Source organism: Pinus tabuliformis, chromosome X (genome assembly GCF_031772625.1).
Source record: "Pinus tabuliformis cultivar Carrire ecotype Pingquan chromosome X, CPIR1, whole genome shotgun sequence".
NCBI classification, from domain to species: Eukaryota; Viridiplantae; Streptophyta; class Pinopsida; order Pinales; family Pinaceae; genus Pinus; species Pinus tabuliformis.
The window spans coordinates 1565355842-1565376721 of NC_142308.1; the positions used below are offsets into that span (position 1 = coordinate 1565355842).

Consider the following 20880-nt stretch of genomic DNA (forward strand, 5'->3'; position numbering starts at 1 on the left):
AGAGTATGGTTTTGTTGGTTAGATTAGCTAACTCTAAACCTGGGTCGAAGCCCCCTCAAACAAAAAAATGGTTTTGTGGTAGAGAATAAATTATTTTGGGTCCTATTTGAGATGGATCTACACACTGTGATCACCCAGAAGCCATGACTATCATGGGTGTTACTTAACAAATATCGTGGAGTTTTGAAATTCAAAGAATATTTCCACAACATATACATACATGTGAAGAAAGATGCAGAGGGCATATGGTAGAGTTTCCCTATTTGGTCACAGAGCAAGACAATTTTTTCAATATTATCTAACTAGTCAAGCATGTTGATGGATCTCAGCAAGAAAGCTGAAGGAGACCAGACAGGTACCAGCAAAACAACGAAGGCAACAGGAGGTACGCCGACTGTGAAATTTGCACTAAAGGAAGACACAAAGAAGGTGCCTCAAAAGGTCACTGGGGATCTTGAGAAGAATATTGGACAGGAGCCAGAGCAGGTAGAAGAAGAGGAGATGGAAACAGAGGAACCATAATAGGGCGGAGGATACCCTTTTTAAGGAGACATAAGTTATTGAGTCTCCTTTCATCATAAAGAAGAGGAAAAAAAAAACCACTAGAGGTATGAAAAAGAAGCAGAAGTCTGACAATACATCTAACATTGAGTCAATGGTCCTCACATAGGTGAACATAGATGATATCGGTGACATTGTGTGATCAGTCATCAAGGACACGTGGGGAAACATAGAGGATTGGTACAAGTCAGTAGTGACACGAGTCCAACAAGACCTCAAAGAGCTACAGGTATAAGTGAGCGTGATTTAGGCAAGCAAGAATCAATGAAGTGTGGGAACATCAAGTGTGAAATTGTCATTACCTTCGACGTTGGTGGTAACCATAGAGGTCCACACAGTTGCCATTCTAGGATGATCACTACATTTTACTACCAAGGCAATCAGCCAGTAGCACCATATGGGAGGAATTCCATGCTAAACTTAGTGGTGCAGTCTTGTCAAGCACTGCATGAACTCCACCAAGGAGTGTCTGGTGAATTCAAAATCCAGGAAGAGTGGGCACTCCTTGGGATCAAAGACATCAAGAGCCACAATGAGATGCTAACTGAGGAAGCTACCAGCACCATCCGCAATAGGGATGTAATTGTTTCTCGTAGGAAAACTAGAGGATTCCATTATCCAGACTTGTATTGAGCTTCCAGATCTCCTCATACAGACTGGAGTAGCTTCTGAAGAGAAGCTCCGCAAGCTGGAAATCTCGGTAAAGGAGTCCAAAGAGGAGGTTGAATAAGCAAAATTTTGATATGCTGATGCAGGTCACAGAGCTGCAGATGAAGCCACAACCAACAACACCTCTAGAAGTTCGAGAGAAGCGCGAGGCTACTGTTAAGGCAGACATGGATGTACTAAGGGCTGTAGTTACGGACTGTAGCCATATTTTTAAGAACACCATAGAGATGTGGGCCTCACTGCAGGAGGACCCACATGTATAAATATTGAAGCTAACATAAGAGAAAACAATTGCAGTTCAATGAAATCAGGGCAACAACGCGGACCTTAGCACTTGTGCAATGGTTCCCCAGATGCCAGGAAGGGAAGGCTATTCAAACTTAGATAGTCGAGATGCAACGCAAAGCATCAGTCATTTCAGCGAGAATGCATCCTTGGGCTGATGAAGCTAGTCAACTCTCTCAAGATGTAAAGAGAAATTTTAAAGGTATGCTATAGACACGGAGGACCATTGGCTTAGCAGTAGAGGGACCAACTACTAAGAAATTGGTCGAGGAGGCTCGGAAGGCCACTGTGTAATGCACAACATAGCTTCAAGCGTTGAAGATAGAGTTCAGTGGCCTTAAAACGCATGTTGAGGATGTACTGGTAGAGTGACTCAGGACTAGTCATGTCTTTGTGTTGGGGGCCTGTTGGGATGGGGTCTCCTAGGTCTAAGTTTTGTCTAAATTTTGAATCAATTTTGATGTAATATTGTAAAGTCTTCGCATTTTGAGGAGTGGAACACAAATAACATAGAAATTTAAGATTCAAAATGGATTTTAGGCATGTCAAAGCCCATTATTTCATAAAGGGATAGGATGTATTGATTAACTGATGAGCTCCGCCCATGGTTTGTGGACCATGGTAATGTAATGTAAAAGCTAAAAAAGGAAGTCATCTAGGAGTCATAGGCAGTTCATGAATGGGATTTTGAGTCTATTTTGTCTGTAATTTTACATTCTTGCAAAGATGAAGGCTCCTACAGCTCAGTATGCGAAGACTTTGGTAAGTTCGTAGCTGAGTGTGTAGGCCCATGCAACTGTGTGCACACAGTCACAAGAAATATTCATTGAATATCTGAAGTAATAAAACCTATTTAAGGAAATTTTGTGCGTCTCTGTATATTTATAGGTTTCTATGTTTATTCTTAGTTATGGTTTGAATCTGTGTAATATTGTTTAATTTCATTGCAAAGGTCCATATCTACTTTTGTATGATAACTTATGCATCCTAGAAGAATTAGGTGAAGCGCATAGATCTATTTAAGTAGAAATCACTTTAAGTATGTGATTCAAAAGGCAAGGCTTCGTGAAGGTCAGATCAAGCCCTAGATTAATGGAACACCTTACTGCTACATCACATAATCTTCTGGATGTAGAAATCTGGTTCTAGCATCCCCCAATACTGCCTCAGGTGAGATTGCGGTCTGCGCTAAGTGGAATGTTGTTGAAAGGGCCAATAGTGTAGGGTTGTGTTGGTTAGCATAGCTAACTATAAACTTGGGTCCAAGCCCCCTCAAACCAACACTGGGCAATGGAGTCAAACACTGAAGACTAAAAAATCATTGTCTGACTGAAAAATAACTAATTGGCTGGCTTATATATGGTAGAAAATCACCGAAACCATATGAACTTCACCTTGGGCTTCAAATTCTGATGATGGCCACCCACATGTGTAGTACTGAGAAATAATGCCAAACTACTGAGGAAAAATTTTGGAAAATGGCACACTGCTGAAAAAAATGCTCAGAGGGTTGAGCTTATTTCACACACCTAATCACTCTAACTGATCCATAAGCTTCTTGATATGATAAATTCAAACAACTAGTGTAACCACACAAGCACCTTATCCACTATTTGAGTTCTTGGCATGTGCTTGTTCACGAGAAAAATAGAAAACATATTGAATGACAACTCCAATAAAAACTTGCAAACAAATTCAACTTTGATGGGATTGAAGAACTTAATCCCACTTTTTGATTTCAAGAATGTTGCAAAAGGATCCTCAAACGAATGAACACCAACTTTTAGCTCATCTGAAAAACTACACTTTTTCTCTAGATGGTCTACATACCATGAATACAAATCTTTATCTGCATCATTGCTTTCATGCAATTTCAACTTATAGTTGTCATGATAGGGTTGCAAATATTCCTCTAACCTTTGTGATGAAACCACTTCTGGACAAGACAATGATGTTTGTTGCCAAACTAATTCTAGATCACCCCTATTTTCAGACTCACAAATAGCTAAAGGAGGAGAACATTGACTACATAAACCATCCAAATAATCAGCTATTGGATCATTGAAAACTGAAGAAGGTTGTTGCCAATTTATGCTAGTTTCAACTTTCTTTCCTGCTTCCTTAGTGATCTTATAATTTTCTTTCAACAATTCAAATTTGGCATAACATAAAGGTAGAGAGTTACCATCAAAAAATTCATTGTTTTCTTTATGTGCAATGGAAAAACTATAAGACTATGACTGCTTACCTGATTTAGTAATGTCATCATATTCTTCATTAATGTCATAAGTGACACATGCAGGATGATTGCTTTCCTTAGATTGATTAAATTGAACATCCTCTTGCTGAGGATATGTCGTTGGTTTCTTCAGGATTGTCTTCAAATGAATAAATAAAACAACCAGTTTGTAGCTCATGGTGACACAAATCAACCAACTCTCCTTCTGCCAAATCTTCTTAGAGATGAGGTCTTGTTCGCTAACAACAATTTTGGTTTGCATAGCGAATGTTTCCATCAACCTTTACATGGTATTCAGAAATGCATCAAACTTATGGGATGAGAATGGAAAATATCCTCCTTAACCACTCCCCTTATTTCAGCTTCCATTTTTGCCCCTTTGATCAACAAATTCACTTCCACATCAACAACAATTTTCTGCATATCCTCTAAAGTGGCAAGATTCCTCTCTCTGAGATGATAGGCAATATGAGCATCAAAACCATCTAGATAATGAAGTATATCCAATCCTCAGGAGGATTTATGTCAATAGGGATGGAATTGTAAACACTATTGAATCTGATTGAGAAATCTTGGACTATCTCACCAGGTTGCCTATGTAGATTCCGATACTCATCCATAATCTGAAAAGGGTTCCTTTTTACCTCCCATATGTCAAGGAAAGTGTGTTCAAACTGTTGGAAATTAGGAATTCTTCTAAATCTCCAGCTTCTATACCACTTCCTAACTTCTCTTGAAAGGATTTGAGTAAACAACCTCAATTTGACATCTTCATGATCTACTTCCTCAAGGTCAATGAAGTCAGTGATTTTGTCTACATGCTTCCTTGTTGTGATCTTACCTGTACCATAAAATTAAGGTAGCCTATGACCATAGTTCTATTGTAACTCATGCAAAGGGGATCGAAGATTTAATGGGGCATCCCAGGCAACAACCATGACTAAGGTCTGAGATGAAGTTGTACCAGTTGGACTACTATTATCATTTGGATCTTGTTCAGGACAACAAATACAAAAAGTAGATGCATTTGCATGTTCAAGGAATGATATACAATTCTAAAAGGGAACTCATATGCATATTTCTAGTGCAAATTTAGATTCAGCAAATAGAAGAAAATCCCTTGGACATCTTCAGGAAAGGTTACAAGGAAATTGATAAAATATAATACTATACCCTGAAGAAAATTAGAGTTTAAGTACTTGACTTCCACATACTATCCTTCCATCCTTCTACTGACAAGGCTTGTCCTTCTCTAAATATGTTTTGGAAGGTTTTGGAGTGAGCAAGGGAGTGGTTCAGCCTTTTTATGTTTGACTGTTGTCCACCATTAGTAGTGAGATCTAAAATCTAATGATCTTTCCTAGGGAAGATGAAAATTTTTGCCCCTCGACAATGACACCACTATGTTGGAACACTATAATTAAACCTCTAGGCTGACAAAAGGTTTATAGGGATAACCACAAATATTTTTGGACTAGAAACTAGCCTTTTCTAACTAGAGGAGGCTCCCCCACTCAAAAAATGTCCAAATGTAAGAAAAACAAAGCTGAAGGGCATCAAATCGAGGCTAGATTTGCAAAGGTAAATGGAATTTAATGATGATAGTTAATAGAATTCAGAGGGAGGACCACTCAGAATGAAACCATAATACAAATTTTACACAAAACTATCAGCGGTTGCACGAGACACTTATAAAAATAGCGGCAAGGAAGGTATATATTTCAAGTCATAACATTAGTTGCAACATAGTGAGTGATTTTTAAAGGTAACTTGAAAATACACAATGATATCCAATCACATGTAATAAAGCACCTAGTGAACTCTGTAACATATATTTTGACCAAATATTGAGAAGAATACAATAATGGAGCACCTAACCGAGGGAGAATTGCATCATAATTCACAAATAAAAACAATCATCCAGAACATCAACATAGTTGAATTCTGAAAATTGTTTTAGCACCAATTAGAAATGAAAATTTAACAAAGACGTGGATACTAACATCACACATAAGAAGGTACACAAAACTTGAAATCTATACCACATGAATCTCTAGTCAAGTGGAAAACCTCAACACTGATATTTTATTTCAAGACAACAAACACATATATAGGGCTTCTCCCAAATCCGAACCCTTTTCCAATTTTGTATTTGATTTTAAATACATTTAGGCAAAGTGAAAAAACATAAACTAGATACAATGTACCTGTTATCCACTAAAAGGATCGAAACCAATTGAAATTAGAAATATCAAGTTCTAAAGCTGAAACTAGGATAAGGCTAATAATAAAACTGCAACATCATTTTTAAGAGCATCAATTGTCTCTTATCTACTTATTTCATCCCTATGTATTGATTCCTATCTTGATCATTGGAATAAAAATAGAAAGGTCCAAAGCTGATTGAAAAAATAAAATAGCCAAATGATGAGTTGTGAAGTAGGCTCCATCTCAGCATATTCACAGGTTTCATCGACTGAAACTGAGTTGATGGGTATGATGATGATGTTTCTGATTTGGAATATGACCCACAAATTCTCCTTTCCAACCGTGCAGACCTCAAAACTACCCAATCAACACTTGCGTGGAAAATTTTAAATTTTTGAGTTTGAATGTCATTTCCGATTCCAAAATCAAGAAAATTCCAATAATTCATCACCTATACCTTATGACTCACATGAAGCATCAAAACTCCAAAAATATTCACATTTACAAATCGAATTTCAAAAATTTCATAATTCTATCCGTAAGGAAATGCGAAAATTGGTCTCCAAGTGACACCTGTAATTCCAAAAACATACCACCTGTGTAAAAACGGAGATAGGGTTTTGTATATTACTTGTTCTAGAGAAAAATCTGTCTTTTTTCCCTCAAATTCTACCGCATATCCTCAAAATCTCTTCCCTACAATCATGACTAAAACAGTAAACTGCACTGTCTGAAAAATAGGCTTTGAAGATGCATTTGAATCTCCCAATATATGACTCTTGTTTAGAATATGAAGGAGGTTTTTGTTCTTTAGCCCACGCTTAAGAGAACCATCTTTCCGGTTTTTAAATTCAAATCGATTTGGTCAAAAAAATATTTTGAAAATGATGACTGAAATAGTTAATTTGCACAACAAATTTTTAGTTGAGTGTGGTAGACCTCCATCGTTGATATTGTCGCAGAAATTTCGTGGAAAAATAGAGAAAATTTGTATGTTTGCAATGATACTGTGATGGTGTAGAACCCCTAAAGTAGTTTTTCCAATGCATGTAGACCTTGAATGTAGTTGACTCCAACTTGTGCATGATATGGACAATGACTGTGTAGCTCAGAACTTTATCCAACTGTTGCATACAAATTTTCCCACGGTTGAAAAAAACTTGTCTTAGAACCCATATTAGACTTCTCTCAGCCTTGTGTTGCATAACTATCAAATTTTCTCATAGAAGAGCACAAACTATAGAGTGTAGAGAGAATGAGGGTAATATGAAAGAAGTTTGAAAATGTGTGTGTCATATTTTTCTTGGTCATTGGTATGAACTTGGGATAAAGGGCTATTATGATCATGAATATAAATGATGGCAATGAGTTATGGAGGGATGTAGTAGAAGTAATGATGAGAGGTGAGTTGAGGAGGGTGGTGTGTATATTATTTTAAAATGTAAATGTAAGGGGTGTACAGAAGGGAGTACATGAAATGGGGTGTATGAAAGGAGTAAAGGAATGGAAAAGGTATATGGTAGGAGTAAATAAAAGGGGATCATGTGTTGTGAATTGTGAAATAGGGAATGATGAAAAATAATAACAACATACTCAAAAGAACCTTAATAAATGAACCAAACTTGTTTATTCATGGTTTTGACTAGTAATACATAACCCTTGAACACTAAATGACTTTATATGAGAAAATGACCTGATGACCTTCTCATAGACTTATACTCTCTCAAATTTACTCTTGTCTTTAAGGACTCTCTATGAAAACGTTATAGTGACCTTAGACAATAACTCTTTAGATTATGAAAATAGTAGTTCATAGGCTAAATTGACATGAAAACTACCAAAATTAATAGAAAGAGGCAAAGACACTTTCATCCCTAGACCTTAGGACCCTAACAAGTTTGTTCGGCATGGAATTCCCCCACGGCATGTTTTGGGGCTCAAAGCCCAAGTTTTGAGTTGATATTGTTGCAAAGCTCCGCAAATTGCGAGCGTGAAATGTATGTTAGAGTCATAGGGCTATCTGCCCTAGTTTTGAATGTAATGTTGGCCTACCCATGGTCTGCGGACCATGGGATTATATAAATAGAGTGAGGCTCTAAATGGTAAAGACATCTAATGGAATGGAATAGAGAATAGGCATGAAGGGTCTTAGAGATTGAGAAAAAGTTTGAAGTGTGTCCTGGGTCGTAGAGTAGGAAAACGCTCTGTAGCTGCGTGCGCAGAGGCCTAGTAGAGCCCACAGTTGAGTGCGTGGACCCCTGCAGCTGAGTGCGCAGGGTGGAGTTGAGTCTATAACCGAAGAAGAAAATAATAAAAGAAGTGCATTCCAAACTCTGTTTATCTCTTCTTGAGTTATTACATGTGTGATATCAATTGCTAATATACTATTTTATTACTGTGCACCCTTGTATGAATAATTTAAATTGCTAAGTCTACTTTACACATCCAAGTAACCTAAGTTAATCAACTAATATCAGATTACTAGTAAGGACTTGGGTAATAACATTGTTCAGCCCCCTGAGTAGGGTTGCGTGAAGGCAGCACCTCCGACTGCAAGGAATAGTTAAGTGGGCGTAGCGACGTGAGTGTAGGGTTGAACCGCGGACCACTTGAACTCATCAGACATCTCTAGGGTGCAAAAACCTAGTTCTAGTACCCTCCCATACTACTTTGGGTGAGACCTCAGTCTGCGCTCTGTGGACTGTTGCCGAAAGGGCCAGTAGTACCAGGACTTGTTTAGCTAAACCACCTCCGAACCTAGGTTAGGCCCCAACAAACCAACAAATGGTTCTGTTTCCAAGACCGAGATCTTCATAGGGATGTCTGATTTCATGTCACTGGAATCCAGTGAAGATAGAAATTGAAGGGTGGTTGGACAAAAATATTCACAAATTCATGTCGCATGAAAACAGGAATCTGTGAGTATCAAAGGAACAATGGTTAGAGTGCTACTTATATGCGGAAATCCACAAAATTTTCTTTGCATCCTTCCCCTCAGAGTTGTATGAGTGGATCGTGAAGCTAGCACACAGTCAGGGAAGGTGTATGCTCAACAAACTAATTGTGTGGACTCCAGAATTGGTTCGTAGACTAGAAGCATTGGAAGATAAGATCACGCGCACTGTGGACCATTGGCTCGATCACATTATAGGATTTTTTATCACCAAGTTCATAGTAGACACAACAGTCATCTACAACAAGGTGGAATGACACTTCCTCAAAGGAACGCGAGGTAAGTACATTGAATCTTTGAACACTTCGATTAAAATGTTATTGTGTGAAAAGCGGGTTATGCGAATAAATTGATGTTTGGGGCTACGTGAAGTGGGAGGATCTACAGAAATGAAGGTAGCACAAAAATAGGAACTAGCCCCTTAATTTTTCCTTAGCGAGAAAGCGAGGAAGAGCTCATGAAAGTTTCCCCAAGAAGTGTGATTAGTCTGATAAGGTAGAAAATTACGCACATACCACCTCCACCTACACCACCACCGATCTCACCATCTTCACCCCCATATGCACCCACACCACCTCTGCCACCACCACAGTTCAATATGGCAAGCGTGATAAAATTGTCGGTATTCAAAGGAGTAGGGAACGAAGATCCGGACCAATTTTGGTTCGTCAAGCACAAGGAGTCGTGGATGAAAATATAAAGAAGGAAACACTAGTAAGCACGTTGCGGGATTGGGCACTAACATGGTACATTAAGCATTCTAATGACCATCCAAATGCAAGGATCATAGATATCCAGGCTGCGCTGAACAAGGAATTTAGCAGGCCAAAATCGGAGACACAATCAATTATCAATTTTAAGGAAATCACGATGCTTCCAGGTGAGACCCCATGTGATCGAGATCAGAGATTGAAGAGTATGATTCGTGAAGCCAACATGACCTTGACAAATGGAGAGCATCGTGCATGGTTTGTAACATCATTGACGCCGCATTTAAGGATTACGCTGTCACAGCAAAAGTTATCTACCTAGGCTGAAGCTTTGGAGATTGGAATGAGACTATACGAGAGCCCAATACAAGATCCTGGCCTGGGAGTCCAACAAATCCATGTGCAACTACAAAATTTGTGTCTAAAAATGTAGAGTTTGAAACAGGACAGGACAACTCAGCTAGAGGTGCGCGAGGAGGTATGGTGCATAAAATGCAAAGGCCAGGACCATTGTCTAGTCTTCGTGAACTACTTGGCAGGAGGAGGGTCGATGCCATTAAAACCAGAGGCACAAGCAGGATTGAGCATGGCACCTGCATTATGGTGCATGATTTGTTAGATAGGAGGAAAACATTCTACAGATAATTGTCATCTATTACAAAAGTATATGTAGACGTTCGAGAAATTGTTTTCTAATTTCTGCAGGTCGGTAGGCCATGATGAATGCACTTGCAGAAGTTATGAACTAATGATGGATTAGACCCCTACCTACAGAGTGCAGACCGAAACAAAAGCCCTCGATCAAAATACATGGATGGTGCGCATTGGACTTCAAGGGTGCGAACGACGTTGAGGTGGAATGGGACCAGGAAGGGGTTGCAGACAACTAATTTGTTACAATTACGGAGGGCTACGGCATTATTCCCACGATTGTACAAATCCAATGAGAGCATCATGTTTATATTGTGCTCAGTTTGATCATGAGATGGAGGACTGCCCTACACTGATAGTGAGTTTTCCCGATAAAGGAATACTCCAGCCTCGCCCGACTTAGAATTTGCAAATGATGAGGTCTAAGCCGCGTGAAGAGGACCCAAATGTAAACATCATGCTCCGAAGTGGTATCACAATAGGAGATGACAAGGGCAAGAAACCCAAAGAAAGTGCTTGGGTTTTCAAGTCTCCTACAAAGGAACTAGAGTTCGATTTAGAGCGTGTGAAGGAGACCTTCATGGAAGCTAAGAAGAGCTTCACAGATGCCTCCACTTCAGGTAGTAACGATCAACTAGAACCAGAGATGGATCCTTCATTGCTCACTACCTTTCTGGAGACATGTATGAAGTTGCTACACGACAGCGAGGCTTTGAAAGGACTGTAGGAACTTATCACTAGGCGCGCTGTGTCAGGAGAACCATGGGTAGTATAGAAGCTTGGGAAACATACATCGCGAATAGGAAGGGAAATGAGATTGATTGCACAAATCAGGGAGTATGAAATGGATCAAGTAATTCTGGATCTAGGATCAAACGCGAATGTATTGCCAAAGTAGACATGGGAGCGCATGGGTAGTCCTGTGTTGCAATGGCCCCCTATTCAATTGAGGATGGAGAACTAGCAAAAGATCCTATCGATTGGAAGATTGCAGGGAATAAAGGTAGATATCAAAGGTGCGAGTGCGCTTGCAGATTTTGAAGTGATAGAGATTGTCGATGACAAAAATCCCTAGCCCATGCTACTAGGAATAGATTGGGCCACTGATATGAACGGAGTGATAAATATAAAGAAGCTCAAAATGCTTTTTGAGAAAAAGACACTGCGTGTAGAATTACCTTTAGACCCTTTGGAAGGATCGCGCTACATAGAGCTAGTGCACGATGATGAGAGTGATGATGAGCTCGACTGTATCTACAAGAGAACCGCTTAGGAACAAGATTGGGTAAATCCTACATTGGATGGCAGGATTTCGTGGGAGTGTGAAAGCTCCTACACGTTGGATTTAGACGAGAAAATAGAACGATGGCAGAACCGATTACACAAGGTAGCCACGCTAAACTGCAACATGATGATAAGGTCACTCTGATGTGTAGAAATAGAGGCAAGGCATCTACCTAGGTATGACAGGTCGAACGCCGCGAATGAATTTTTGAACAAATTTGAAAGCGAAGTTCCAGAACAGCGTGGGTTCAATGCTCTGAAATGGGCACTGCGTGCTACGCCCGCAAGGTGGTCGGGTAAGAACTAGTAGAGTTTCAGGGACTGGCGCAAATGCAGAAGAATGATGCACCTACGATTTGGGAAACTGTAGATGCAGCTAATAGCCAAATATGACGGACACGTTGATCCACGTACACACCTCGCGAAATGGACCAAGGTCTACGGGGAAGAGCCACAAATTGAATGGGTGCATTTTTTCTATCATACCGTGGATGTCATGCCCATGAATTGGTATACTGAGACGGAGCTCTACCATGGTACGAGCGAATGGGATATACTTGCGTGAGGGATTTCTGTTAACTTTCATGTTTGAAGATTGGTGGTGGGATACAGTTGATGATGCACTACAAGCAGTGAAATAGTTATCTTCAAACTACCCTAGGAGCCAATGGAAGTGCTTCAACTAGAATGGGCGACAAAACTGAGTTGCACGCTGGAATGTTACAATGTAAATGTTGAGGAGGATGATGAGGACCCATGGAATATTAACATTCCAGAAATAGAAGGATGTTGCAATGTTCTAGGACCATTGATTGAGGATGCTGACATCACCGGGCTGCTAAAAGCGAAGCAGGTAAACATTGGGATGGAGGCAGATCCAAAGTATGCCATGCTCGGAGACTATTGGGATGATGCCATGATGGATAAGGTCATTGAGTTACTCCGCGAGTACCAAGACTTATTCCCGACCAAGATTACGGACTTAAAAGGAATCGTTGGTGATTTAGGGATGATGAACATCACCCTGAAACCCGACACAAAGCTGGTTAAGTAGAGGCCTTACTGCTTGAATCTAAAATATAAGGAAAAGGTCCACGTAGAATTAGACAAAATGCTCGCAGCTGAAATTATTGAGCCAGTGGAAGAATCCTACTAGGTAATTCCTATGGTAGTACAGGAGAAAAAGCAGAAGGGCAAAATAAGAATATGCGTGGACCTTAGGAAGCTTAACGATGCCTGTGTACACAACCCATTCTCGACACCATTCACAGATTAAGTATTGGAAAATGTTGGTGAACAAGAAGCATACTCATTCACGGATGGGTTCTCGGGGTACCACCATATCAAGATTGTAGCAAAAGACAAGAGAAAAATGACATTCACAACGGAATGGGGTTGCTTTCTATACACCGTTATGATGTTCAGATTAAAGAATGCACCAGCCATCTTTTCGTGCATCGTTGTTGCCGCATTCAAATAATACATCCAAAAATTCTTGGAGGTCTATCTCGATGATTGGATTATCTTCGGATTAGTTAAGAACCATGTAGCAAGCTTATGCTTGATACTGGATACTTGCCGACGACACCAGATTGCGCTGAACCTTAAGAAGTGCACATTCCTCATTCCCTTTGGAAACATGTTAGGACATGTGGTCTGCAAACATGGACTGATGGTGGACCCTATGAAGATTGCCGTTATTCTAAATTTGGAAGCACTATGAAGTGTTAAACAACAACGAGCTACCTTGGGACACTAGGTACTATAGAAAGTTTATCAAAATCTATGCCCAAATCATTGTGCCGATGGAAAAATTATTGAAAAAGGATGTTACATTTTGCTAGAATGACGATTGCATGAAAATTTTGGATGTCCTGAAGGGGAAATTGGCCTCTGCTCCAATCCTGGTCTTCCCAAAATGAGATGTGGACTTTCATGTCCATGTTGATGAGTTGTGTATCATGCTAGGAGCAGTGCTCACAGAGGAGGGTGGGGAAGTGTCACGCCCCTACACCTGCAGTAGTCTTCCAACCGCTTGTAGCGAGGTGTGGCACCACCGAACGCTTTCCTTTTAACAATACTAACATTCATGGACTACGCCTACTCCAACATTAACATACTTAGTTTGTGTTTCGCAACCAAGTAAAAGCATTATCCTTTATACTTTAATGAAGCCCATACTCATTCATTATCCATATGCAATTAACCGAGAACATCAACAATTGCAAACAAGTATAAAGGGAGGGGCAACTCCCTAAAAGTCTGCCCAACAGTTTATTAAGAATATCAGTTTCTTCAATAGTACAACCAGCAAGTATACTTGGCAAAAGCTCCAAGTCTATACTTAGAATATTTTACAATCAAGGCATAGAACAACCTTTTACAACATAAGAAGAGGTGCTCACCCAAGCCACCCAACCTTCCTACCAAATTCTGCACGAAACCGTATCCAAAACTGAACCCGGCACACTAGCCTCCACCTCACCCAGCACAAGAATAACTAAACCTGCACTTGGATAACCTACGCATGAGGTATGCGTAGTCCTTTTACCCCTTACGCAGTTTCCTCTTCTTCTTATGCACCGAAGTGTATGAGAGTTCAATGTTCGAATGTTTGAAATGAGCTCACCTCATGCTTTATTTATATGCCTCATACGAGGGCTTCACATGGGGGTGTCAGCCCCTTGGCCAACCCCACCATCTCTCATAATATGCCCACAAGCTTCATATTACAAGTCGGCTCTACGTATTCCAACTTCGCATATATGTATGCTTTCGTTCAACACTTAGTCATATTTAAGTGTTCTACCTTTCGTCGCTACAAATGTTGCATTACTGTCACACCTTTGTCGCAGTTCATTCGCCTGCGCGCTTGCCCGCGCCCTCGTGCACGACTCACCCGACGCTCCGCAGCTCGGAGGCCTTACATCCTCCTCCACCTGAAATTGTTGTCGTCATCGACAACATACCATCCCGGTAGCTCTCCACCAAGATCATCATCCATCCATGATGTCGACCTTTCTACACAAGGCAAACATCCTTGCTACATATGTAGAGACTCTTTCTCCACTATGTCCCGACCTAGTGACCACTGCCACCAAGCTCACCATACCAAAGTATGTATCTCCATAATCCATGCTCAGGTCCATGGAAACTCCATCCATCTCATCTGCAACATGCTGTCCATGTGTGTGTCTCCTCCATATGAAGAGATCATCTCATCAACCCACTCTCGATGTGCCCCATTTAGGTCCATGAAGCCTCTTCATCATCTACAATGTGCCATCCTCAAGTCTCCATAGAAACAAGTATGCACTTGTCTCACCTATCCATGCGTTGCCCATGATCCTTGATCAAATCAGCTCCCATGTGTAGAAAGTAGTTGAGTCTCAGCTCAACCCATGCCCAAGTCAAGGCATCATTATCATCGTAATTCCATCACTCCAAAGTGTCTCATACGATCCTCTACATCGAGTCACTCTTCCAAGCCATGCCCATACATGTACTTTGAAAGTATGCATCCCATACTGCATCAAAGTCTCCTGACCTCAGCTCCTCAATGCATCAAATCTTCTAAGTCCACCATGTATGAAGTCCCTAAAAGTCACAACAATCTCATGTCATCATGAGCTCCATGAGTCATCTCCAACCAACACCTCAGTAAGCATGCAAGATGCCTCAGCCCTTCATGTAGTAGGAATGTTCCATAGCCTGCTCATAACTCCATCCAAGTCTTCAATCTTCTGTTTAGTGAACTCAGTCACTCAACCATATCATCATCATCATGAATCCCTTCCATCATAGCTCTTCCACCTGAGGTCCCACCAAGACTTGCTCTTGGTCTCGGCCATGAGAAGTCCACCCAAGCAACCCAAGTGTGTGCCCTCCAATCTGTCCATGAGTCATGCCGGGCACTTAGCCAAAGTGGCTAAAGCATGACCTATTCATCCGCAATGATCATCATGTTCCTCCCTTCTCAAGGGCTTTTGTACCTTCTACCATAAGGTCACAAACAATCCCAACAAGTCCAACAACCATCAACAATCCTTGCTTCTCCATACAAGGTTCCATCATGGTCATCCATGGCAAGATCCTCCATAACATAGGCAAACTGGATTTGCCTCTCCCTGCATAAGGTCCATCTACCAAATGCCCAAATGAAACACAAGTATCAATACTTACTTCATCATCATGAGGCTGTTCCTCATCCATCCATGTCCACAAACTGCAAAATCCTGGTCCAACTTGATCATCCTCAAGTTCATCCTCCATCATGGTCATGTCTGCAACATCTTCAATCATCACAACTTCCTCTTCCTGGTCAGCACAATTTGCAACTTCATCTTGCTCCATTGTCCAACCGAGTTGAAGAAGCTTGTCTTCAATATCCTTTTCCAAGGCTTCAAGTTCTTCACGGATTTGGGGCCTCTCTTCCTTCAACCTCTTCAACCTGTCCAAGGTAAGCAAGAGCTTCCTTCCACCTTCACCCAAACTTGCCATGCCTTGTTGTCCACTGTCATGAGCAACCCAGCTCATCAGCTTCAAACCTATACTTCGTCACGAGCAACCTTTGCTCACTAGCTTCGACCGAGCTCTGATACCAACTGTCACGCCCCTACACCTGCGGTAGTCTTCCAACCGCTTGTAGCGAGGTGTGGCACCACCGAACACTTTCCTTTTAACAATACTAACATTCATGGACTACGCCTACTCCAACATTAACATACTTAGTTTGTGTTTCACAACCAAGTAAAAGCATTATCCTTTATACTTTAATGAAGCCCATACTCATTCATTATCCATATGCAATTAACCGAGAACATCAACAATTGCAAACAAGTATAAAGGGAGGGGCAACTCCCTAAAAGTCTGCCCAACAGTTTATTAAGAATATCAGTTTCTTCAATAATACAACCAGCAAGTATACTTGGCAAAAGCTCCAAGTCTATACTTAGAATATTTTACAATCAAGGCATAGAACAACCTTTTACAACATGTCGTGCACCTTTGCACAAGAAGAGGTGCTCACCCGAGCCACCCAACCTTCCTACCAAATCCTGCACGAAACCGTATCCAAAACTGAACCCGGCACACTAGCCTCCACCTCACCCAGCACAAGAATAACTAAACCTGCACTTGGATAACCTACGCATGAGGTATGCGTAGTCCTTTTACCCCTTGCGCAGTTTCCTCTTCTTCTTATGCGTAGAAGTGTATGAGAGTTCAATGTTCGAATGTTTGAAATGAGCTCACCTCATGCTTTATTTATATGCCTCATACGTGGGCTTCACATGGGGGTGTCAGCCCCTTGGCCGACCCCACCATCTCTCATAATATGCCCACAAGCTTCATATTACAAGTCGGCTCTACGTATTCCAACTTCGCATATATGTATGCTTTCGTTCAACACTTAGTCATATTTAAGTGTTCTACCTTTCGTCGCTACAAACGTCGCATTACTGTCGCACCTTTGTCGCAGTTCGTCCGCCCGCCCGTCCGCGCGCCCGCCCGCGCCCTCGTGCACGACTCGCCCGACGCTCCACAGCTCGGAGGCCTTACAGGAAGGCTTGGATCACCCTATTGCATTTGCAAGATGGATGTTGTCCAAAGAAGAGAAGAACTATTCCACCATCAAGTGCGAGGGGCTGGCGATGGTGTATGTGCTCCAAAAATATTGACACTATTTGCTCGAAGGACATTTCAAGATGTATACCAACCATTCTGCGTTGAAATACCTGGTCAATAAGCCTGTGTTTGGGGGGCTCATATGCAGGTCACTCTTATTGTTCCAGGAATATGATTTTGAGGTCATTGTAAAGTCGGGACTCCTGAACTCAAGACCAGATCAGTTGTCACGTATTGAGACGGGCGAGGAACCCACTAATTTGGAGGAGGGACTACCTGAGGCTCAGTTTTTTGCTATGCACGTCACGGATGGATAGTTCGAAGATATAATCGATTTTCTAACAACATGGACTACACCGAAGGGATACTCCATCTAACAGAAGAAGGAATTGGTGGTGCGCGTTGCAGATTTTTCTATCATCGTTGGGCACCTATACAAAATGGGAAATGATGAGATATTGTGAAGATACATACCTGAATTTGAATGAAGTCAAATCCTCACGAAAGCTCATTGGGGCATTTCAGGAGGAAACTATGTAGGATGAGTAACTGCACAAAATATTCTTCGCGTAGGGTTGTGGTGGCCAACCCTGCACCAGGATTCCAAAGTGCACTGTAAGGCCTGCGATATATGTCAAAGGATTGGAAAACCATCGCAGAGGGATGAGATGCCATTAAATCCACAAATGACATTGCAGCCATTCGAAAAATGGGCAATCAACTTTGTGGGACCAATCAAACCTCAAGGAAAGACGGGCGCGCGTTACATCGTTACTGCAATGGAGTATTTGACATGATGGGCGGAAGTGAAACCTGTCAAATACTACATGGTTTCTATGGTTGTGAAGTTTTTGTTTGAAAATGTGTTGACCTGATTTGGCTGTCCAAAAATCTTAATGAGTGATCATGGAACAGATTTCTTGAATGAAATCATCAATGCACTCAAAGAAGAACTCCAAGTGTATCATTAGAAAAGTACACCATACCACCCACAAGCCAATGGGAATGTAGAAGCTTTCAGCAAAATACTAGAGACTACACTGAACAAAGTGTGCAACACACAGCGAAACGATTGGGACCTATGCATACTTGATGTGCTATGGGCTTACAGGATAATGTGCAAGGAATTGACAGGACATATACCTTTTCGGTTAGTTTATGGCATGGAAGCTATCATGCCGATGGAATATATCATACCTAGTCTGCGAATATCATCCCTCACAGGGATGACGGGCCACGAAGCTCTAGAGGAACGACTCGCTTAATTAGAAGAACTTGAGGAAGAATGGTTTTTGGCTAGGTTTCATCAACAAGTGCAAAAGCAGCGTGAAAAATCCTGGCACGACCGCCATATCAAGTTGTGCACCTTCAAGGTAAATGACTTAGTGCTGCTATATGACAGTAAGTTTGAAAAATCTCCGAGAAAATTCAGAATGCATTGGCTGGGACCATACGTGGTTAAGGAGGTCAGAGACAGAGGCATGGTCTAGCTAGTCAAACTAAATGGAGAACCCTTCAGAGGCAAAGTAAATGGCAGTCGCTTAAAGCCCTACACAGGTGGGCCGGCTATCTAACTAGTTGACTGAAGCACAATCTTCATGCTTCGAGGAGCTGGACAAAGGAACGAGACTATAAACATATGCGGCAGATGCCAGTACAGATGTAAGGAAACAATTCAGCCACGGAGGTCTCAAAATAGAGGATGCCACAGATTCAGCAAGAAACGACATAGTGCATTGCTGACATCAGCACTGTTCGAGAACAGTTGGAGGGACTCCGCGCCAAGATTTCCACACTGAGAGAGTGACTTGAGGGCATGTCACGATGTTTTTGTTGGGGGTCTGTTGAGCATGGAATCCCCCCATGACATGTTTTGGGGCTCAAAGCCCAAGTTTTGAGTTGATATTGTTGTAAAGCTCCGTAAATTGTGGGCGTGAAATGTATGTTAGAGTCATAGGGTTGTCCGCCCTAGTTGTGAATGTAATGTCAGCCTACCCATGGTCCACGAACCAAGGGATTGTATAAATAGAGTGAGGCTCTAAGTGGTAAAGACATCTAATGGGATGGAATAGAGAATAGGAATGAAGGGTCTTATAGATTAAGAAAAAGTGTGAAGTGTGTCCTAGGTCGTAGAGTAGGAAAAGGCTCTGCAGCTGAGTGCATAGAGGCTTAGTAGAGTCTGCAACTGAGTGTGCAGACCCCTATAGCTGAGTGCACAGGGCATAGTTGACTCTGTAACCGGAGAAGAGAATAAGAAAAGAAGTTCATTCCAAACTCTGTGTATATGTTCTTGAGTTATTACATGTGAGATATCAATTTCTAATGTACTGTTTTATTACTGCGCGCCCTTGTATGAATGATTTAAATTGCTAAGTATACTTTACACATGCAAGTAAGCTAAGTTAATAAACTAATATCATATTACTGTTATGGACTTGGGTAATAAAATTGTTCGGCCCCCGAGTAGGGCTACGCGAAGGCAGCACCTCTGGTTGCGAGGAATAGGTAAGTGCATGTAGCGACGTGCGCGCAGGATCGAACCATTGACCACTTGAACTCATTAGACATCTTCATTGCGTGAAAACCTAGTTCTAGCACCCTCCTATACTAATTCTGGTGAGACCTTAGTCTACGCTCCGTGGATTGTTGCCGAAAGGGCCAGTAGTATCAGGATTTGTTTGGCTAAATCACCTCCAAACTTGGGTCAGGCCCTAATAAGCCAACAAAGTTGAAAAATTAGTTTTTTCTTTTTTCTCTCTAAAATTTGTTGATGTAATCTAATATTATTTTATTATTTCCACATTATTTTATAATATTCCTCTGGATACAAGGAGGTACTCTCAAATCTGGTTTTGTAGTGGCTACAACCACCGTCCAAATTTTGTCCTGCACCCAATTTCAGAGCCTCCCTTGAGAGTTTCGCTTGATGACTACACACCCCTAGTTTCACTCTGTGAGCTCGTGTAAGCCTTTGCATCTGCTTTGCTTGTGCATTTCATTCAAGCTCTGTATGTTGGTGTCTATGTCATGCTTGTGACCATGTTTTGGCTATGCTCGAAGTATTTTCTTTGTGTGTGCTTGTTGTGTTTGTTACGAAGGCATTTGTCGCACTCACACATAGAGTCACATTCATTGTCGCACAAGCACCGTCATGGTAGATCAATGATCAATCATGAGTGTCACGCTTGTCTCTTGTTCTGTCGATCACTCATGTTGAACATGTGTGTCTAGATGGTTTGAGTCATCTCGTCATCAAGTCATGTGAGTGTGCATTTGCATGATCACCTATAAATCTTTCGACCATTCACAAACTTAGTCATTTTTTGCTGAAGTGGTGATGACCGGACTCCCCTCTGACAACTGGACCATCACCTCACCATCGACTCGATCGAATGTCACCCAGAGTAGCACATAAGCATTAAGCAAGTCTTTCCAAGTTGCGATGATGGGAAGCAATTTAATCAAATCTCATGCTTGCCACCTGGACAGTTGGACCCAACAGCCACCCTTGGATTGACTCCCCTCCAAAATTGTGCAGAGGCTACTGATCTTGCCCGCCTGACTGATGGAGGAAATTTCACAGACATGCTAGATAGACATCAAGTGCATGTCCCTGTCTCCCTTAGAAAATTGTGTAGTTTTCCTAGTCAGTCATCCCGACAGTCGACCAGCTGCTCATCCAAGGAATTATGTAG

The 20880-nt window shown here is 41.4% G+C and overlaps 1 pseudogene; it reads left to right on the plus strand.

The window, feature by feature from the left end:
• Positions 1–312: 312 nt before the first annotated feature.
• LOC149146004 (uncharacterized) overlaps positions 313–20880 on the plus strand; it is a 41284-nt pseudogene continuing 20716 nt past the window's right edge.